Below are 7,325 nucleotides of genomic sequence, written 5' to 3'. Positions count from 1 at the left end.
AGACAGTCAGAACAAGAAATTCCTCCGAGGTAGGAAAAACACCCCCGTTGGTCAAAAGGAAATAACCATTCTCACTGCCACCAACTTTGACCATTAATATGTGCCTCTATAAGTCCTTGTAGAATCTTAATCCACCAATAACTCCCTAACCGTGTGTTTGACTGGTCCCAATTTTTGTAAGGACCGTCTCAGAAATGTATAGAACCTGTTCACCAAGTTTGGTGACGATCGGTCCGTTCATTCTTGAGATCTATATGCGAACACAAACACACACCCAAACAAACAAACAAACACATCGAGTGAATCCTATACACACCCCTATTCACGACTTGTTTCCGTGACCTTTCGAATTTCATGGGGGCTGCCATTTTGGTTTTGATGCGCTTCCTTTTCCGGTTTACATATTTTCCGGTTTAACATAGCATTTGCGTTTTTTTGTCAGAAGAGTGATATTTGGTTATGAAGGAAGTCAAGTCCGCCATTACCTGCAACCTCAGTTGAGTGTTTACTTTGAACTTAAACTTGAACCGTAACAGTGTGTAGCCAGTTCGCAAGACCTGTTCATCTTCCTACCAGTTCCAACTGTTGTTATCAATGGGTCGCGCAGCTGGAGGAAGTGTTTATTTTCATTTGGAGCCCAACTTCAGTTCAAAACCAGTCAAGAACTGGCCTTGACATTCGTTTGGAACTTAGTTCAACGAGTATTTTCTCGAACGTAACTTTTGACCCAGCTGGTTGGCATCATGAATTAGACGTACACCGGCAGTTATAAATCATGTTGTGCAAAAGACTGTAAAGCTTAAAGAAGTAGAAAATCGTGGAAAATCGGGAATGCTTTCTCAGTTTGTGCACCCTGGCAACATTCATCAGGAAAAAAAACTGCATATGCCTTCCTCTGCAAAACAAAAGTCGCGCGAAGAATGCTGAACGGGCAGCGACGACTAGCTGTTCTTCTTCAAAGTAATAAACTACCCCCCAAACCCTGCAAGTTTGTGCGATTTACTTTGTGGACATGAAGCCAGCAGAGGGCTCAGGAATGCCCACTTAATTCCTTGATTTTACTTCCGTCACAAGAACTAAAAGAACATTCAATGTTCGTTAAACCTGTGGATCAAGTGACTCTAGAAGCGGAGGAAATGAAAATGACCGGCAGATCTGTACAAGATGTTGAATTCTGCCAGGGAAACGAAGCCGCTGTCACGGCAGAGAAGTCTCCGCCTACGAAAGTCGGTAGATCTAGAGCAAGGTAAACATACGTTTTTCAACGCTTGTTCACAAACACACACACACGTACACAAACACACACACGCTCACACCATCACACACACACTTATGAAAGAGATGGAATAGCTGATCGAGTGATGACAATGTTGATTGATAAGTATTTTTTGGTGCGGTGAACTTGAGGCAATATTGTTCTATCAATCCATCAATATATTTTACACTTTCACCCCAGAAATGAAGCACGTGTACACATATTGAACAAAAGAACCATTTTAAGCTTCCATTGGTATTGTTTCCTCTTTTTTTTGCAGACATGTTGGCAGGAAGTGAGTGTTTCACCCCACTCTTGCAAGGTAGGTTGATCACTGATGACAAGTTCTGATTGTTTTTCCTTTTTAAACGGATGACAATCCGTACTCTGCAGATGGATCTAACCGAGATGGATCTAACCGATACACGGAAGCAACATTGGGAACACACTGTTATTCAGTCTGTGAATAGTTCATGTGTGAGGGGTATTACTGCAAGTACGTTCACTAATGTAGAGAAATAATTTTGGACTCAAACTTCAAGTTAAATTGTTTCTGCTGTCAGAGCCATCTTTCTGAAGGAACAATATTTTACATGCCACTGGATTGTTGTCTTATTTTGCAATGACAGGCTCAGCTTTCATTTGATTGTAATGTGTTTCTTATTTGAAGCTTTGTATCATAAAAGCTCTGTAGAAGTGTTGCACTTGTTTTGCAGACTGCATTAGGCGTGGTAGCTATTGCACCTCCCCCCCCCCCCCCCCTATTTATCTAACACACCCACCCACACACATACACAGGGTGCTGACAAAGGATCTTTTTCTATTCTCCTTCAGGCCATCGCTTAATTTCTTGCAGACTGAGGAGCAGAGGACGTTTGAGCCGCTCCTAAACCTGAGGCACACAAGCCACAAGGTAAATAAGGTATCAGTATAAAAACAAATGTTTTCACTTTGATTTTTATCGCATCATTTTTTTTAATTAAACTCTGTAAATTGTGGCAATTACACATTATGCCAATAACATTATTATGAAGAATGAAGATTTTCAACTTATCATTGAAGAAATGAAATCAAGCATTTTTGTTCATTCTGTATTTGATTATTATTTTCCAGTCTTTGGGTTGGCATAGTGGGTGAAATAAGGGTGAGGAGTGTCGGTTGGTGTTATTTTTTCGGTCTTGGTGATGTAATATTTTTCCCACGGGGTTATGTTTGACTTTAGTGCAGATTCCAGAACAGCCTCTTAAACTGAAAAGCTACAAGGTCAACAATATAAACAGGTTACTGGTGTCTCAGGCATTGATGTTTTTAAAAAGATTTGCACAGCAATTTATGTGTTTGTAAACAGATAATGAAAATAAAGCATAACAACTTTTATATTTTGTAAGTGGAATTAAATGTTTTCATTTTTTATTTTGAAGTGTTTTTGTATTCAGGTTTTATTGGATGGGTGGGGGGGGGGGGGGGGGTGGTTTTGGTGGTTCTGACTTTTTATGATGTAAGGATTTTTTTCCTTAATTAGTTATTTAATTAGTTTATGTAGGGGGGGCCGAGGGGGGGGGGGGGGGGGGGCGTGGGATTTAAAGTGTATTTCTGGCTTTCGGAGAGGTGCTAAATCTGTTAAAATGGAAATGAAATAAAACAATTGGTGGTGAGGGTTATTACAAAAAAAGTGAGGATTATTTCTCATACCTTTTTATTTTTTACCCAAAAATTATGTTACTGAAATTATTCATTAATTTTTAAAGAGGCAGACTGTGAGACAGGTGATGTAATTGAAGTTAGAATATCATGAGATGCTACTTACATGTACTTTCTTTACAATATCATCTAATTTGCAGACTTCATGGCAGCCACTGACCTGACGATATGACAGCCATGAATTGAATATCAAACGCAGAAGAAGAAAAAGAAGAAGACAGTCTAACAGGAAAATAATTCTGGTATGCTCATAATTTCTATGCCAGTTTGAAAAAAGTCATGAATTGAAGTTTACCCAGGTTAGACATTAGCATGTCGTAATTGTGACAATGAATGTATCCGTAAACGCACCAAGAGACTTACTTTGAAAAATTGAAGTCATGCATCGTCAATATGACTACAATCACAAACTGAATAAGGAGAAATCATGTCAATTTGGTGGTCTGGATCATCAGCTGTTGCTCATTCGCTATAATGGTCTACTTGACAAAGCCCGTCTTCATGTGCTTCTTTGTTTCTTTATACCTAGTGTAGACAACATGTAGGCGTTTGCAGACTGTTTATTGTATTGCTGTTGTTTGTTTGTGAGTAAAACTATGGTGTGACCTCAATTGTTTGAAATTTGTTGTGTATGTTCTACTTTGTGTAAGGTGTTTCTCCATGCCCCCAGAAGAACCGACATTATATTAAAACCTTCATACCCTGAAAATACTTGCATACTAGATGTTGTTTCTTATTGTAATGATTGGGGACAGGCAAGCTCTTAAATTGTGCAAGCCATCAGAAAACTGTCAAGTCTGATTTGCTAGAACAAGCGATATTAACACGTTATTAAGATGAATATTTGATTAAATATGTGCAGGAACTACTTCAGCAGATTCATATGGCCAGTCTCACAATGCAAGGAAGGTGAGTAAATTGAATTATGTCTCTCCCACCTGTTCTGTGTTTAGTGTCAGCCGTGATTGCCTGATGAGAATTTGAAAACATGTTGCTAACTAACATGAACCCAACCATGAAACGTGATGTAGGTGAGTAGCCCATCTAGAAAAACGAACCTGTTCTAATTCCGAATTAGAACAGGTTCTTTTTTCTAGATGGGCTACTCACCTACATCACGTTTTATGGTTGGGTTCATGTTAGTTAGCAACATGTTTTCACATAGAAAATGGTGGGCACCTGAACAAATATCTGCACATTACAATGAAGTCTTACTTTTTAATGTGATGGTTTAATAACCCCCAAAAACCCAACCAACCAGCACCCCCCCCCCCCCCCCCCCCCCCCCCCCCTCCAAGATGAAGCTCACATAACTACCAACTACACAATTTCATTACAGAATCAAACAATGGGAAGAATCAGGATTCAGCAGTGCTAGGTCGTTGGGGGGGATAGCTATCACTAGGCACTCAGCAATGAATAGTTGAGGTTTTCACGGACATTAACAAAATCCGGTAACCTACGGACAGTAAATTTCACAGGGAAGGGAACAAGAACGTCAAAAATGGAAAAGTATGTTTTTTCTTTCAAACCATTGATAGAGCTCTGAAGCTTCACACAAGTTTTGCAGAGAGAGCACTCGGCCTCTTCATTTTTGGCACTAAAACATGCGCACACACAAAAAGAAAGTTTTTAAAAAGTGGCACCGATGTATTCTCACACTCACAGCCTTAGAATATTGCAGTTTGTATGTTACCAAATTGAGGCATGATTTTACTCCATACCTGACCAAATCTGCGACAGTCGGGCAAACTTCTTACAAGTCGGATTGGGCCTTCAATCAAATACTCAGAAACCAGCAGCTACTTTAAGTAATACTAGTTTTGTTGTTATTTTTTACAGCTTGTACTGAATGTGTTTTCTTTTATCTCCTCAGAATCGAGTCAGCCAGAGAAAGACCATTGAGAGGGAGAGCGCACAGTAAAGCATATATGGCATGCACTTCGGTGGACCAGTGCCATCATCTTCATAACAAGAGATGCAGATCATATTTTCTTATGTTTAAGTATAGCTGTTAGCAAAAGTATTTGACGATTCTTGGGTACGACTTTCGTGTTTAATCCTATTAGCTTGTGTACAGCCCCAAAATCTGTTTTATTTTGATTTATCATTTATAGTTTGAATTTTTTTTTAATGGAATTAGTCCAAATGTAAATACATCTAAGGTTGCAATATTGTTTTTTTGTATATATACCCTTAAAACTACCTCTTCGTGTAAACAAAATTTAATTGTAAAAATAAGTGTTTGTTCAAGGGAGATAATTTGAAGCGAATTTTTTTTTAAATCAGTAAAACTGCGTTGTGACATCCTCAATTAAATAAAAAGAATAAGGAATAAAGGTATACACACAGGTTGTACCCATTTTCTTGATTGCACTGCTTTTAAGTAGAAAGCTTTTTTTTCTCAGAATTATTTTACAAATAAAATTCAAGGGAGGCAATTGATATGATAAAAAGGAAGAATTTTTTTTCTTAGAATACTGTACACATTTAGTAAAGTATAATTTACAAGACAAAACACAGGGTTTTTTGGGGTTTTTTCTGTGCCTACTACTTGACAAGAGAACCACGAGATTTGTGCAGATTATTTAAAATTTTCTGTACAGTATATTTTACAAAGACAGATCCATACAATATATATAATTTTGTAATAGATGTTTTCAATTTGTAGGTATGGTTTTTTTTAAATCAACAGTTCGGATAGCCACAACAAGTGTGTATGTCTTGTGATTTGAGAGCTTTAGCACTGGATGCTTAGAATCCTCTTGATCATTTACTTCAGTAGGTAAAGCCACCTTCTCCAAAATCTTCTCTCCTATTCTGTGCTTACTACAGTGGGTTTGACAAGAGAACCACGAGATTTGTTTTTGTACATATGTTGCTTTTATTCTGTACACTTTAATGATTTAATCCTATGTGCACATTTTTTTTTAACTGTGTTTTTGTTTTTGTTTTCCTGTATTCAAAGTGTGTATGGAAACCACAACCTGTCACAGCAGTATTATTAATCTGGATCTCCCTGCTAAGAACGTAATTAACAGAACGTGTGCATGTAGCTAAAGAACTTAAAAAGAATTTCTGCTACTTCACTCAAAATACGTCCATCCTCACACTCATATTTTCTTAAAATAATATTTGTTCATACAAACATGTTTGCGAATTATTCAATTTTGCGTAAAATATTCAATTACGATTTCTTTGTGTGTTGCAAAATGATGTAATAAAATTATGCAAGATCAAATTCAAAACAGCAATAAAGCTGCTGACGGCAGAATACCTCTGTTGACTTCTCTATCTGTTGGGTCAAAGACAGAACAACGCAATAACCTTTTTTTGTGTAGATTCGATTGACTTTTTCCTGAAATAAAATATTAATGAAGCCGGTTCTGACTGAGTTAATATATTTCTGGAAAGCTGAACAACGCAATGCGTCTGTGACTGGTGAAGAAGCAGAGCTGGAGCTTTTTGTATTGTTTGTCGTTGGTTTTATTACACACGCACTCACATACGGTCAACAAAATGTTGCATGTTCCTGCTTGACAAACAAATGCCTGCATACATGCGTGCACGTACGAACGTACGAACATACCTGTGCAAACAATCTGCCACTTCAAGTTCAACACCCAAACCCCACACATTCCTCCAAAAGGAGTCTGAAGTATAATACTGGCATTTGTGGTATTGAACGAGGACCTCAACTTCCATTGTCTAGTGCATGTGGGTCTCATGTTGTACGTGTGAAACCACTTACTTAAAAAAGAAAAAATCTTGTAAGCTTATCAACAAAAAACGAACAATTATATTCTTAAACAAACTGGTTAGAATAACAGATTTAGGAGAATGCAATGCAAGGAACATCATTATCTAATTCGGTCGATGCTTAGATCTAGAAAAGCACCCACTTATTCCAGTATAATAGAGAGAAAAAATCCAATTGAAAAAGTTCCAGATCTAGACAAGGCAAGCACTAGCAGCAATTTTAGCTAGCAAACTCGAACTTGCCCTGCATTCATGCAAGGTCGAACCACTTTCCCTGCCTAGTGGGGGTTTGGCGGGTAGAGGGCCGGTGCTGGCACACTCGGAGTGAAACGACATGTCACCTACTTCGATAGCTTCTCCGGATTTACGTGTACAAACAGCGTCCGGGTTTACCGCTTCGATTCTAAACCCTAGTTTCTCATGTTGGTAACAAACTGGCTATTTGTTTATCAGATGTGTCGTTGCGGTTCCACATTAAATGATGCTAGAATGCAAGATCGCAATCATTTGGTTATCAAACCAGGTTGTGTTCTTTTTTTCATCACCTTTTTCCGCGCAAACAGTTTTGCGCCATTTCTTTTGCGCAGACTGGGCGGGACAGGAAGCGGAA

At 38.3% G+C, this 7,325-nt stretch overlaps 1 long non-coding RNA gene across 2 annotated transcripts; it reads left to right on the top strand.

The window, feature by feature from the left end:
- Positions 1 to 377: 377 nt before the first annotated feature.
- Positions 378 to 6,196, top strand: LOC138980481 (uncharacterized). Of its 2 annotated transcripts, none has more exons than XR_011460346.1 (6): positions 378 to 1,246; positions 1,536 to 1,577; positions 2,090 to 2,177; positions 3,097 to 3,198; positions 3,819 to 3,865; positions 4,833 to 6,196. It is a non-coding gene; the product is annotated as an uncharacterized lncRNA (long non-coding RNA). The 2 variants fall into 2 exon arrangements; XR_011460345.1 differs by having other exon boundaries at positions 382 to 1,246; positions 2,090 to 2,168; positions 4,833 to 6,190.
- The last annotated feature ends 1,129 nt before the right edge of the window (positions 6,197 to 7,325 follow it).

Source organism: Littorina saxatilis, linkage group LG11 (genome assembly GCF_037325665.1).
Source record: "Littorina saxatilis isolate snail1 linkage group LG11, US_GU_Lsax_2.0, whole genome shotgun sequence".
Taxonomy (NCBI): domain Eukaryota; kingdom Metazoa; phylum Mollusca; class Gastropoda; order Littorinimorpha; family Littorinidae; genus Littorina; species Littorina saxatilis.
This window is presented reverse-complemented; position numbering and strand designations above follow the sequence as displayed.